General features: G+C 34.0%; 1 pseudogene; it reads left to right on the top strand.

Moving 5' to 3' along the window:
• Window positions 1-3,363: 3,363 nt before the first annotated feature.
• LOC100776121 (EKC/KEOPS complex subunit bud32-like) overlaps window positions 3,364-15,283 on the top strand; it is a 47,049-nt pseudogene continuing 35,129 nt past the window's right edge.

The following is a 15,283-nucleotide window of genomic DNA, read 5'->3' on the forward strand; positions in this document are numbered from 1 at the left end:
AATAGAAATTTTAAATATTGATGCAGCAACGACTCATGTTTGGAGAAAACCTCTGTTGGAATATCTTCTAAATTCCAATCTATTAGTTGATCGAAAAACAAAATATAAGGTTGTTAATTACGTCATACTGGGAGAATTAGAAGCTTATTTAGCTTTGGCTGAAACCCATGAAGGGATTTGTGGTTCTTACCAAGCTGGTGAAAAGATGAAATTGATGTTATTTCGACAAGGTTATTATTGGCTAACTATTTTGAAAGATTGCATTAATTATGAAAAATCAGGTGAAGAGTGCCAAAAACATGGTCCTATACAACAAGTTCCAACAAGTGACTTACATTTGATAACAAAACCATGGCCTTTTTTAGGATGTGAATTAGATTAATAGGTCAAATTCATTCATCTTCTTTGAAAGGACATATGTATATCTTAGTTGCTATTGATTATTATACCAAGTGGGTAGAGGCAATTCCCTTAAAAAATGTTGATCAAGGGATATATTTAATTTCATATAAAAAAATATTATTTTTTTAATTTGGTATCACATAAACACTTACAACAAATCAAGGTACTATTTTTACTTATTGAAAAGTGGTTCAATATGCTAGCTCTAGAAATATTAAGTTAGTAACCTGTACTCCTTATTACACTCAAGCTAATGGCCAAGTAGAAGCCATAAATAAGATTTTGATAAGTTTGATTAAGAAACAAGTAGGCCAAAAACCTAGAAGTTGGCATGAAAGTTTAGACCAAGTTCTTTGGGTTTATCAAAATTCACCAAAAAGGGGCTACTAGTGTTACCTCGTTTAAGTTGGTTTATGGGCATGAGGCAGTTTTGCCTATCGAAATAAATCTAAATTCAATTCGAATTTAAAGACAAAATGAGATCTCGGTTCAAGTCTATTGGGATATGATGTATGACAAGTTGAATCTTTTAAATGAAAAGTGTTTAACTGCCTTAGAAAATATTATTCGTAAAAAAGAAAAAGTTGTAAAGCATTATTTGAAAAAAGTTAAGAAAAAATCTTTTTGAATTGCATATTTAGTTTGGAAAGTTATATTACCAATGGACAAAAAATCAAAAGTCCTTGGTGAATGGTCAACAAATTAGGATGGACCTTATGTTATCAAAAAGATTTTATTAGGAAATGCCTATGCGATTCAAGAAATAAACACAAATAGTTATATTGGTTCGATAAATGGGAAGTACTTAAAAACATATAGACCAATGATAACTGAAATACACATTCCCAACTCATTAAATACTGATTAGACAAGATAATAAAGTAATATCTGAATATTTGTTACAAAAATATTGCATTCTCAAAAGATATTAATCACATACATTATTTTTTGGGGCATCTGTTACCTCTGTTATGTGAAATTGGATTAAGTTATGAGAATTAAATTTCAATTTACTTGTCCAAAGATGAATAGAGGAATCCATTCAAAAACAAGCAGAATGTGTCAAAAATTTGAGAAACTTGATTATGCAATTGAAATAACTTATTTCGATTAAGAATGTTGATTTCAATAACTTCATCCACATGTGGGATTGGAAAGCGTTAGAAAGTAAAGTATTTTTGACAAATCAAAGTACCAATTGATATGGTTTGGGAGGAGTTATGCGAAGACAGTTACATAAAATTGTTGACTGCCAATTTCGGGGGGTTGATACATAATCACTTAATTCCTCAAAACACCAACACGCCTACCATTGAAATTGGCAAAATTTTAGCAGGTCATCATGTATGTATTCCATTTCCCACTTTTACGAATACATGTTTGTTTATTTTACTACACATTTCTAAATCCTTGACTATTTCTAATCTTCATTTCTTCTAAAAACTTGACTTGTCCGATCCTTATTTCTTATTATTATCAAAATTACTTACAAACTAATTACTAAATCGAAAATACTTTTATCAAAACTTATTCTATTATCTTATGAATTACAACCTTATTTTAACTAAAATGGATATATTTATCAAAATTATTATCATAATTTGCATTAAATATTAAACAATTCTCTATTAAGTTAAAAATTAGGAACTTGCTTATTTGACTAAAAAGAACTCATAATCAAAAGTGGATTCTATGTCTCACTTTTAAACATATTTATTTGTTAATAGAACCATTAAGTGAAAATTCCTATACTAGAATGTTGATCCACCATTAACATCATTTCAAAGGTATGTAGAGGTACCCACAAACATTGGATTACGAGGGTCAACTCTCAATTCAGGACCCCAATGGTGATCACTATCATCTTCTCCCATCATCAGTAATTTTGTACATCTATCATCTATGTGGCCCAACAATCCACGTAGGTAACAAAAAGTGGTCAATCTTTCATATTTGAAGAAAACTTCGGTTGACTCCCCACCAGGTTTCTTAATCTTCTTAGACTCTTCAAGAGTTTTTCGGACATCTAAAAGGACTTGAATGCACATGAAAGGACGGTAGACTTAAGCATTATTCTTTTCATCATATTCAAGAAGCTTTCCTAGAAAATTTTCGATGCTTTGCCCTACTTCCTGTGTCATAAAGCCAATTGGGAGATTGTGAATTTGAATCCAAATTGGTAGATGAAATAACAAGATACTTTCTGGATTTTCCCCATCCTTAATGATTTTGAGAATCAGGAGATGCTTATCAAAACTCCAAGGCCTCCCTTAAGCATTTTTTGTATGCCCACGCGATGATATATTGGAAAAGGAAAGTTCTAGTATGAATCTCTATAATAGTGACTCCTTCGAGAGGTTTCCAGATATTCGATAAACGATCCTTCATTATGTGGACTCTAATGGCCTTGTTTGTGAGAAATCTTTCCACTGAACACAAGGTTGGATTGAAGGAATTTTTAGGATTTTGATTGGTTGAAAACTCCAAATCTGCATCTCTGCGTCGTTATCTTCTAGGTTGAGGTCGTGTATACTAGGTCCCTTCATGGTGTAAATAAGGAAGGATAAATAACTCAAAAAAGGAAAAAAATCTCATACAAAAGGAAAAGATAGTCAATGATTCTTAGGAAGATTATAGGAACTACTCATAGAGAGATCTTCTCACAAGGAGAGAAAAAAAATTCTTAACCTCGATTATTTCTTTGTTTTATTTCATCATTTATTTTATCGCCCCCCCCCCCCCCCCCCCCCCCAAATAAAAGTGTGATAAACTCATTATTGGTTTTGCACGCCGTGTACTATTAATTACAATAAAAACTATGACTGATAAATTATGACTTATGACTCAGGCTGACACTTTGTGGCACGATGTTTGGTTCTACTACAATTGTGCACACTATGTGTTTGATGGAAAATCTTGAATGGCTTTGTATTTGACCGTGTCTCGAAGCATGTAATTTTCTTGTTCATTTCTGGTTCTTTCTTCAAGGGCATGCATTTCTTATATATTGTTTAGTCGGTTGAATATAGTGAATCAATTTTCTTTCTAGATTTCCACATGTTCTTCTACCAATCTTCACATTTTGTTATCTCTTTAATTCCATCTTTTATCAGTCATCACATCATAGCAACGAAGGGACAAACAAACAATACACCCTCCAAGTTTTCTTCTAGCAACGCGTTTATTTTTTCTTTTCCATTTTATAATATTTTTCTTTTCCTTTTTGGACTAAATACACCAAGAATTTCATTGCCAGAAATGTTCAACATTATGGTGACTGAAATTGACTCAAGAGATAACTCTCTCATTCTTCTCAAACAAGGAGCTGAAGTTGTAAGTATAACTGTAATCTCTCCCTAGATTTGTTGAAGCAATTAACACCTACCCTTTACATAAAAATTTCAATCTTTTTCTCTCTGTATTGTTTCACCCACCTTGTTAATAGTACCACTCCATAGATAGCAATTGATGTGTAAAGTTTCAATCTTTTCTTATTCTTATTGTTAGAGATAGGGGGAGCAACATGAAGATCAAGCTTTGAAGAGTTTGTCTTTTTATATGCCCGACTCATTGAGTGACATTTGTATTGATTGTTTCCTTTTTAGTCTTAATCTATCCATGTGTGCATCATGCATCATCATGTAGAAGTAGAAAGATTGTTTCTAAGGTTAGAAACTTCTTCAGTGCTTAAACTCTCTATTTTAATTGATTATCATCTATCTATAATCGATTGCACAGGTCTTTTGAGATGTTTGTAGAGAAATCTTTATTCTGGTTTAATCGATTACTAGTTATCCGTAATCGACTACTCAGTTTTGTTTAGACCATGTCTATTTTCTCAAGGTCTCTACTTTAATTTATTACGAGGGTATAGTAATCGATTACATTGTTCTTGAAATCTTTCCAAGTGTTGGAAGGAACACTTTAATCGATTGAAATGAGAATCTAATCAATTACTTCTTTGAGATAATCAATTACATTGGCATTTAAGGCAGTTATAATTGTTTTCTCTATAAATAGCCACCTTGTGTTCTCACTTTTAACAAAGATTTTACAACTCACATTCTAGTCTAGGTTTTTGAAGCTTTCAAAGGTTAAAGTGAGTTGTTAACATGTTGTCACTGTAACATCTTGAAATTTCGCTAACTGAAAATCGATATTTAATGTATTTCTTCTGTTATTTGATTATTTCATTTATTTGGATGAGTTGGGGTATTGTGTGAATTAGATATGTGTGATTTCTTGATGTGGATGCTAGGTTATGTGGAGTTTGATTGACCTATCTTGAAATTGTGAGATTTTAAGTTTTACCCAAACCTGTTATGGTATAACCGCGATCTCGGACTCATTAACTATTGGATCGCCTTCAAATTTGGACTATAGGTTCATAACCCATGTCTTCACACTTTCATAGTTGGGATTTAAATAAAAAGCTTTCAGACATCTCGCACAGTGAGACAAGCGTGCTAAGCACAATTCCATCCTGAGGATAAATTGCGCTCATCGTGAAATGTCATGCTCAACGCCAAAAGTTGAATTTCACTTAGCGAGATCTGTAGATTATAAATATGTTCTTCAGCATGAAAACACGATTTTTCACTCTTCTTTTCTCTAAACACCTACTCAAACCCTAACACATTCTTCTCTACCACTCACGACCACCGGTGGCCACCACAAGCCGCCATTGCTTGCTGTCGAACCACCACACAGAGAGGAATGTTTTAATCGGAACGGAATCCTCAAAATTCACCTCAAGGATTTAGTAGAGAAACAAGCTCTCAATCCTTTCTTTCGTAGTTTCTCTGAGGTAACCTTGACTTCTATGCCTTTCTCCAAATTATTTTGAGCTTCTAATAGTATCTCTTAGGTTTTAGGTACCGAAATAGGATGTTTTTACACTTCCTTTGAAAAACCCTTGAAAATGAGACATTGTAAAAGTTACCTTTTTATAAAATTGATTTTGTTTTCGTTACCTTCACTGAACTGCAATCACATTGGCGTGATCGAAATTTCAAAATGATTCACTTTGTAGTAGAACCCAAAACACACCGTAGCCCCTTTTATTTTGATAGGGGTATTTGACCCTGAAAGTTGATATTAACCTTGTTTTTTAAATCTATACTAAATCATCTTCGATTTGGCATATAGAACTCTGCGTTTGGACTGACGAATGTGAGCATGAGAGGCCTCTGAGTGACGCAAAAAGAAGCTGACAGAGAGCTCATGAAAGGTGAGGGGAGTTTATTATAATTTATGACTTTGATACCATAATTGGGGTTAGGGAACCCAATTATGGAATGTATGTTTGTCTCTATGCATGTTGGTTTTCAAGAAAGACAATGTTTTCGACTAATGGGATGCGACACATCTGTTATTGATAAATGACATTATCATTTTATTAGACTATGTTGTCTGAAGACCTGGAGAGTGTGAATCTCAAGCATGAAATTTATATGTATGTATGTGTGGAATGTGATTATTGATGATCTTGTTATTGATGATAATATTATGAGATGATGTTGTTATTGTTGGTAATGTCATTGAGATGAGATGATGTTGATGTTGAAAATGACATTGAGATGGGATGATGTTGATGTTGATAATGACATTGAGATGCGATGATGTTGATGTTGATAATGACATTGAGATGAGAAGTTGATGTTGATGTTGATAATGTCATTGTGATGATGTATGTTGCGTATGTACATGGAGGGTGCACTAACCAAGTTAGATATCCTTGGTGGGGGAAATAGAGTGATTAAAGAATTTTAAGCATCTCTGGAGTGAAGGAGTGGCTTAGAATATTTAATTATCCATAGTCAATGCATTGACGGTGCCCATGTGTCATACTTCATATTGCATGGAAATAGTATAATTTTTTTTAGTAAGTACTTGTAGTTTTTCATAAGGGAAAGGCATATCACTCGGTTTGGAACTCTCTTGTGACTCAGGTTGATCACCATAGAGAGGAGTTGTCTGTGCACGATAGGGTGACCTCGACACTTATTGTTTTCCTGATTGTGAGTGTCACATGGACACGCTCATGCTATTTCCTGACAAATGGTACCACATTGCATTTAAAAGTTGAGGTCATGTGCATGCATCATACTAAGCATCATTGATTGAAATTGTGGAAAATTTGATCAATAGTTGTTAAGTGTATGTTGAATTGATGGATAATTGTGTATGGTCATGGTACTTGTTATTGATGATCGCGAACCATCGTTCATGGCAGCAGATGAACAACAATAAATGACGTGGAGGGAGATTTTTTTTTGTGGAAGCCACCAAGCTGATGTGATGACGTTGGGAATATTTTGGGAGAAAGTTGTGTTTTGTTATCAACTCCTCTGTAGTGGTTCCATGATTCTTTTTGATTTGGGCATGTAAAAACTAAATTATTTTCTATCATGTGAATGGTGTGTAATGGTTTAAGATAAACATATATATGTGTTTATTTAAGTGTTTGTGCGTTGTTTGGTGAATGTATATTACGAAAAATTCACTCTCATTTTCATAATCAAATTAATGGAAATTTCATTTAAAAATTGAAATTACACATTTTAGAGTTAGCGATATTGTGCGAAGAGGCGGGTCGTTACAATGAGATCAAGAAGAGATTCATTCAATCAAGCTTCGGTTCTTGCATTTGAATGACAAGGTTGTGTATCTCTTTAACTCTGTTCTCATATGTTTTTACATATTGTACAACATATGCATGAGTTTCTAAAGCATACTAGAATAAGGTTTTCTAGTTTGAGCTAAGGGTAGGTGTCTCTTAGGCACAAAGGACCCTAGGGTGGGTGCCTTAGTCTCTTTTTTTGGGTAGGAATTGAAATTGATTGTGATTTCTTGTAAGAACTCAAAGTGCATAGTGGAAATCTAATTTAGGTTGAATTAGATAACTAGACAAAATTCTCTAAAAATTGAGAGTGAACCAATATAAATCTTGTTGTCCATCTTCTCTTGATATTTCTTTTTGAAGTGCTTTAACAAAAGGATATTATGTAGGATGATTGGTTCAATAATTGGTTTTAAATAAAAAGTTTGTCATACGATCCTTGGAAGCGAAAGTTTTTCAAAACTCTGTTTTCTAATTTCGATTTGTTTTCAAAACCAATTCACCCCTCCTCTTGATTTGTGAGTTCCAACATCTTTTTCAATTGGTATCAGAGCTACATCTTGAAAGTTTCTCAAGATCACAGTTTTTTGCAAAATGGGCTCTAAATAAATCACCTTCAAAAAGGGTGTTTAATGTAGCTCCATGTAGAGTCTTTTGCAAAAAGGATGTCCTTTGCTTCTTGAAGATCAATGGCAGCAGAATGGAGAAGGAGGAAAGGTGATTGGAGATGTCACTTCAAGGAGAAGATGAGTCAAGAACAAGCTTAGCACCATCGGAAGCCATGGATAAAAGCTTGAAGGTAGGAGAAAATGAGTAGAGGGAGAGGGAAAGAAGGGAATGAAATTTTGAGAGAGAAAAGAGGGAGAATGAGGTCTGAACTTTGAAGTCTAATTTCTCAAAAATAAAAGTTGCAAAATACACATACAAGGTCTCTATTTATAGCATAAGTGTCATACAAAATTAGAAGGAAATTTGAATTTCTATTCAAATTTCACTTGAATTTGAATTTGAATTTATGGAGCCAAATTTGGAGCCAAAATTTCACTAATTATGATTAGAGAATTTCATCTATGGTTCAACCCACTAATCCAAGATCAAATCCAAGATTCTCCACTAACTGTGCTTAGGTGTCATGAGGCATGTAAAGCATGAAGGACATGCACAAAGTGTTACTATATGATGTGACAATGGGATGTAGCAAGCAAATCCTCACCTCCCCCTTAAGCGTCCGAAATATAATTGGATTGAGCTTCTTCCCAATTCAATTAAATTTCTCTCCTAAAACACATCAAATAGTGCACTTAAAGCATGTGAAATTACAAAACTATCCCATTAAAAAAACTAGTGTAGGTGCCCTAAAATACAAAGGCTGAAAATCCTACATGACTAGGGTACCCTAAACTTGTGGGGTACCTTCCCTACACTATGGAGTTCTAAATACAAGGCCCAAAAAAATAATGAAACCCTAATATAATATGTACAAAGATAAGTGGGCTCATACTTAGCCCATGGACCCAAAATCTACCCTAAGGCTCACGAGAACCCTAGATCCTTCTGCTGTATCCTTAGCCCAATCTTTCTGGAGTCTCCTAGTCATGGCTCTGGTGATGGGTCTCCTCCTTGGAAGGATTGCATCAGTGTTTCTCTTAATCGACCACCACTGTTTAAGGGAGAGAATTTTTTGTTTTGGCAAAAGAGAATGAAAATCTTTATTCAATCAATTGATCTTGGTGCATGGAATGCTATTGTTAAAGGACCATTTATATCAACTAAAGAAGTCAATCCTGAATTGGTTCGTAAAGAATGGGATGAGATGAAATATGACAAGAAAAGAAAAGCGCAAGATGATTGAAAAGCTAAAAACATTTTAACTACTAGTTTATCTTTTGATAAATTCTTTCGTACGACAAGGTGTAAAAGTGCAAATAAGATATGGAAAATGCTTGAAGTCACTCACGAAGGCATTGTGGATGTGAGAAGAGCAAGAAAAAACACTCTTGTATCCGAATATAAAGCTTTCCGAATGAAGAATAGTGAAACCATCTCAAAACTTCAAACAAGATTCACCCATATAGTGAATCACTTGCTTGGTCTCGAAAAAATGTTAGAAGATTATGAGCTAAACATCAAGATCCTCAACTGTCTAACAAGAACTTAGGAACTAAAAATCATAGCGATCAAGGAATCCAAGGACTTGGCATCAATGTCAATGGAAACTCTCTTCGGAAAATTGCTTACATATGAACATGAATTGATTCAGAAATCTCATGCAGAAGATACAGAAAAGTTGTAACAACCCGCTTTATCGCTACGATATCACTACTCTAAACTGCATAAATTTCAATTTTTAATTGAAAACTCCATTAATTTGCTTATGAAAAATAAGAGTAAATTTTTTGTAATATACGTTCACCAAATGAACACATAATTACTTAGAGGAATATATATATATATATATATATATATATATATATATATATATATATATATATATATATTAACTCATTACACATGATTCACATAACAGAAAGTAACTTAGTTCATATATATAATTAAATCTATGATTTACATCCTTAATTCAAAAATAATTATAGAACCAGCTACGAAGGAGTTGATTAACAAAACACAACTCTCTCCCAAAATAATCCCAACATCATCATGTCGGCTTGGCGACTCTACAAAAGAATCTCACTTCACGTACTCTACTGTTGTCCATCTACTCCTACAAATGAAGGTTTGCGATCATCACAAGTACCAACCACATGGTACAAAAATTGAAAGGGTGACTTTATTATAAAAGAAATCAACACAAAAATCAAATGACCATGATTAGTAAGAAAACATTAACAAATACCATAAACATTCATTAGTCCAACATACACTCAACAGGTAGTCATCAATCTTCCACAATTCCAATTAATCATACTCAATATGATGCATGCGCCTGACCTTAACGCTCAAATGCAATGTGGTACCATTTGTCGGGAAATAGCCTAAGTGTGTCCACGCGACACTCTCACTTAGGAAAACTAGGCAGTGAGTGTCAAGGTCATCCTGTTGTGCACAGACAACTCCCCCTCCCCCATGGTAATTAGCCTAAGTCTCAAGGGAGTTTCAAACCTAGTGACATGCCCCCAAGTACAAGTATTCCCCCTCATGAGAAACTGCAATTACTTATTGACAAAGTTTATACTATTTACATATAGTATGAAGTATGACATATAGCCACCATTAATGCATTGACCATGGATAATTAAAGATTCTAAGCCACCCCTTTACTCTAGAGATGCTTAAAACTCTTTAATCACTCTATTTTCCCCACCAAGGATATCCAACTTGGTCAGTGCACCCCCCATGTACATACACAACATATATCATCACAATGACATTATCAACATCAACATCAACATCTCATCTAAATGTCATTATCAACATCAACATCATCCCATCTCAATGTCATTCTCAACATCAACATCATCCAATCTCAATGACATTATCAACATCAACATCATCTCATCTCAATGACATTATCAACAATAACATCATCATCTCATATCAATATTATCATCAATAACAACATCCTTTGATATCAATATTATCATAAACATCAACACAGTCTCATATCAATTATTATCAATATCATCTTCAATAATAACATCATTCTCTATCAACATTATCATAAACATCAACATCATATCATATCAATTAGTATCGTCAATAACAATATCATCAATAAATCAAATTCCGCACATACATACATATATAGTTCATGCCTGAGATTCACACACCCCAGGTCTTTAGACAACACAAGTCTAATAAAAACAATAATGTCATTTATCAATAACTGGCGTATCACATCCCATTAGTCAAAAACATTATTTTTCTTGAAAACCAGCATACATAGGGACAAACATACATTCTCATAATTGGGTTCCCTGACCCCAGTTATGGTATCAAAGCCATAAAATTATAAAAAACTCCTCTCCCCAATCATGAGTTCTCCGTCAGCTCCTCTCAGCGTCGCTTAGAGACCTATCTCATTCACGTTTGTTCATCCAAACACAAGGTTCTATATACCAAATCAAAGGGAATTTAGTGTAGATTTCAAAATCAAGGTTAACAATAACATTCAGGGTCAATTACCCCTGTAAAAAAAATGGGCTGAGGGGTGTTTCAGGTTCTACTACAAGGAGACATCATTTTGAAATTATGAGCACATCAATGTGACTAGGGCTCAACGAAGGTCACGGAAACAATATCAATTTTATAAAAAGATAACTTTTACAGCGTCTCATTTTCAAGGGTTTTTCAAAGGAAGTGTAAAAACATCCTATTAAGGTACCCAAAACACAAGAGACACTAAGGGAAGCTCAAACTATCAAGGAGAAAGACATAGAAGTCAAGGTTACCTCAAAGAAGCTACAAAAGAAAGGATTGAGAGCTTGTTCTCCATTGAATCCTTGAGGTGGATTCTGAGGATTTCGCTTCAATTAAAACGTTTCTCTCAGTATGGTGATTTGGCGGCAAACAACGACAGCTCATGGTAGCCACTGGTGGTTGTGGGTGGTGGAGGAGGAGTTTCTAGGGTAGTTTGGTGAAGTTTTGAGAGAGGGAGGTGTGAAAATCATAATTTTTACATTGAATAATGTATTTATAATTTGCAGATCCCTCTAAGCGAGTAAGCTCATCTCGCTAAGAATCCACTTTTGACGCAGAGAACAACATTTCGCACTAAGTGTAATTTCCTCTCAGGTTAGGATTTGTGCTGAGCGCGACAATTCACGTTGAGCGCAATTCATCTTGCACTAAGCACAATAATTCGTGCTGAGCGCAACATTTTCGTTGAGCGCAATTCCCTCTCAGGTTGGAATTGTGCTTAGCGCGCTTATCGCGCTAAGAGAGATTTTGAAAATTATTATTTTCAAATCTCAAGGTTAAAATGTGAAGATGTGGGTTTTGAAGCTACAATCCAAATTTGAAGGAGATCCAATGGTTAATGGATTTGGGATCACGGTTTTACCTGGACACATTTAGGTGAAACTTGAAATCTCATAATTTCAACCTAAGTCAATAAAACTCCACATAACTCAACATCCAAGTCAATCATCTAATCAAATAACATGATAAATACAGTTAAACATCGATTTACGGCTAGCAAAATTTCAGGGCATTACAAAAGTAAAGGAAAGTGATTTCCCTCAAGGTTAGTTCCACAAAGGAAGATTGCAAAGAAATCTCTAATGATGATGAAGATGTAGAGAATCTGACCTTGATGGTGAAGAAATTTGGAAAATTCCTCAAGAGGTCCAAAGACAGAAAATTCTCTAAACCTTTAAAGAAGGTGGAAAGCAACAACACCTTCACATGCTTCAAATGCGAAAAGCAAGGCCGCATCAAATCAGTTTGTCCTATCTACCTTAGAAAACAACTTGTTGAAAAGAAAGGAAAGAAAGATAGAAAATCAAAGAAAGTCCTACATAGCTTGGGAAGAGAATGCATCAACATCCTTCAATGCTTCTAGCGAAGAAGTTGCAAATGTGTGCTTAATGGCTGATTCAAAGGATGACTCCTCAACTATTGAAGAAATTGAGGTAAATTCTGAATTTGAAGAAGTTTTGGAAGCCTTTAACGAAATGCACGAGGAAGTGCAAAGGCTTGTTGTTTCAAACAATAAGTTGAGAAGCAATCTAAAATGGCATATCACTAAATTGGCTTCAACACAAAGTGAGCTTGATAAATTGAAGCATGAAAATGAAAAACTTGTTTCAATTTATAAAGCCACTGGTTGTGTTTTTGCTTCTACTTCTCTCAATATGGATGATTACAAATCTTTGCAAAATGAGTTTGAAAATTTTTAAAAGGATCACTATGAAGAACATATGAAGTTGCAAAATGAGCTTTCCTATCTTAAAGATCTTTTTAGGAAAATGAATAAAGGAAAGAGTGATCATAGTCACTTACTTAGTATGCAAAAGCATACTACCGATAAGATTGGTTTGGGGTATAACATGCAAACTAGCTTATCCAAGAAAACTAAGTTTGCATCCTCCAAAAAGGTGAACCCAGACAAAGTCTCCAAAAAGAAAAACATATTGCATCCTAATCCTAATGCAAAGACTTGTCATTATTGCATGAAAACAGGGCACACATCCTATAAATGCTATGTTAGGAGATTTGATGTTCCTAAAGGTAAATATGTCTTTGGATTCCTAAAGATTTAATTGTGGAAATTAACCCCATTGGACCCAACCTTAATTTGGTACCCCCACTTTCTAATTGATTTTGTCTTGTAGATGTTCCTAAAAGCAAGAGACTCACTATGGTATTTGGATAGTGATTTTTCTAGGCACATAACGGGTGACAAGTCCAAACTTATTGACTTTGTGTTAAAGGAAGGAGGATATGTCACTTTTGGAGACAACAATAAGGGAAGAATTATGGGAGAATGGAATATTGGAAATCAGCATAAGACTCAAATAAAAATGTTTTGTATTTCAATGGACTTAAGCACAATCTCTTACACATAAGTCAACTATGTGACAAAGGCTTCAAAATTGAATTCAACAAGAATTTTTGTCTTATTTATCAAGCTAAACCTGGTGAGGTTGTTCACATAGGTAAAAGAATAGGTAATATCTACATGCTTAATATTGAACATGCATAATTTCATGAGCTTAGTTGCTTGGTAAGTAAGATTTATGATTCTTGGCTATGGCATCATAGGAATGTACATGTACACATGCATCATCTCAATCATCAAGTTAAAAAGAACTTAGCAATTGGTATTCCAAAACTCAAGTTTGAGAAAAATAAATTATGTGAAGCATGTCAAAAGGGGAAACAAGTTAAAAACTCTTTTCAAAGTAAATCATTGTTTCTACTTCAAAACCCCTTGAACTACCTCATATGGATTTATTTGGACCATCAAGAAGTATGAGTTTAGGTGGAAAGTACTATGGCTTAGTAATTGTTGATGATTATTCTAGGTACACTTGGACTTTGTTTTTGAGAACCAAAAATGATGCTTTTTGCAAACTTGCTAGAGTTGTTCAAAATGAGAAAGGTCTTAACATTATTTTAATTAGAAGTGATGATGGAGGTGAATTTCAAAATGAGTATTTTGAAAAGTTTTGTGAAGAAAATGGAATTCACCACAGTATTTTTTGGCTGATGTTGTGAGTATTGTTTGTTATACTCTCAATAGGCTTCTAATAAGACCTATTTTAAAGAAAAATCCTTATGAGCTTTACAAAGGAAGGAAACCAAATATTTCTCATTTTAGGGATTTTGGATGTAAATGCTTTGTTTTAAACAATGGAAAAGAATTTCTTTGTAAGTTTAATGCAAAAGTCAAAGAGGCAATTTTTCTTGGTTATTCGTTACAAAACAAGCATATAAAGTGTTTAATAGGAGAACATTGTGTGTGGAAGAATCCGTACATGCTATGTGTGATGAAACTAACTCTCTTGTTAAAAAAAAATGCTTTGGAAACTGAAGATACAGGTTTTCAGGATAAGGACACTACACTTGAAGAAGAATCCAAGGTTAAGGATCTTGAACAAAGCAAGGAAATCACTACCACACCTCCTAAAGACCTCCCAAGGGAATGTAGAACTCAAAGAGACCTCTCCTTGCACAACATCATAGGTGAAATATCTAAGGTAGTATCCACTCACTCTAGACTTAGAATTTTATGCAATCACATGGCATTTGTTTCTCAAATTGAACCTAGAAATATAGATGAAGCAATTCATGATGAGCATTGGTTGTTGGCTATGCATGAACAACTAAATGAGTTTAAAAGGAATGAACTATGGGATTTAGTCCCTCGACCTGCCTCTCACAAGCCAATCGGAACAAAATGTGTGTTTCTAAAAAAAAAAGATAATGGAACTTAATAAACCAAGAGGGCGGGTGAATTGGTTTTCAAAAACACAATGTACTTTTAAAAATAGAGTTGCAACAAAAATCTTTTCTATACGGATCATATCACAAAACAAATATGAATCGAACATAATCAATACTTAATCAATCCTTCCTTACACATGATCCTTCATTAACTTCCTTTCTTTCACAATCATAAAACTTGAATCTTTAAAACCTTAATAAAAACTTGAATGAAAGAAAGATATGAATGAGAGAAAAAGACACAATCTTTTATATTGGTTCACTCTTTATTTCTAGAGAAGCTAATCCAGTTATCTAATCCACAACCTGAATTAGATTTCCACTATGCATCAAGAATTCTTACAAGCAATC

Source organism: Glycine max, chromosome 2 (assembly GCF_000004515.6).
Source record: "Glycine max cultivar Williams 82 chromosome 2, Glycine_max_v4.0, whole genome shotgun sequence".
Lineage (NCBI taxonomy): Eukaryota > Viridiplantae > Streptophyta > Magnoliopsida > Fabales > Fabaceae > Glycine > Glycine max.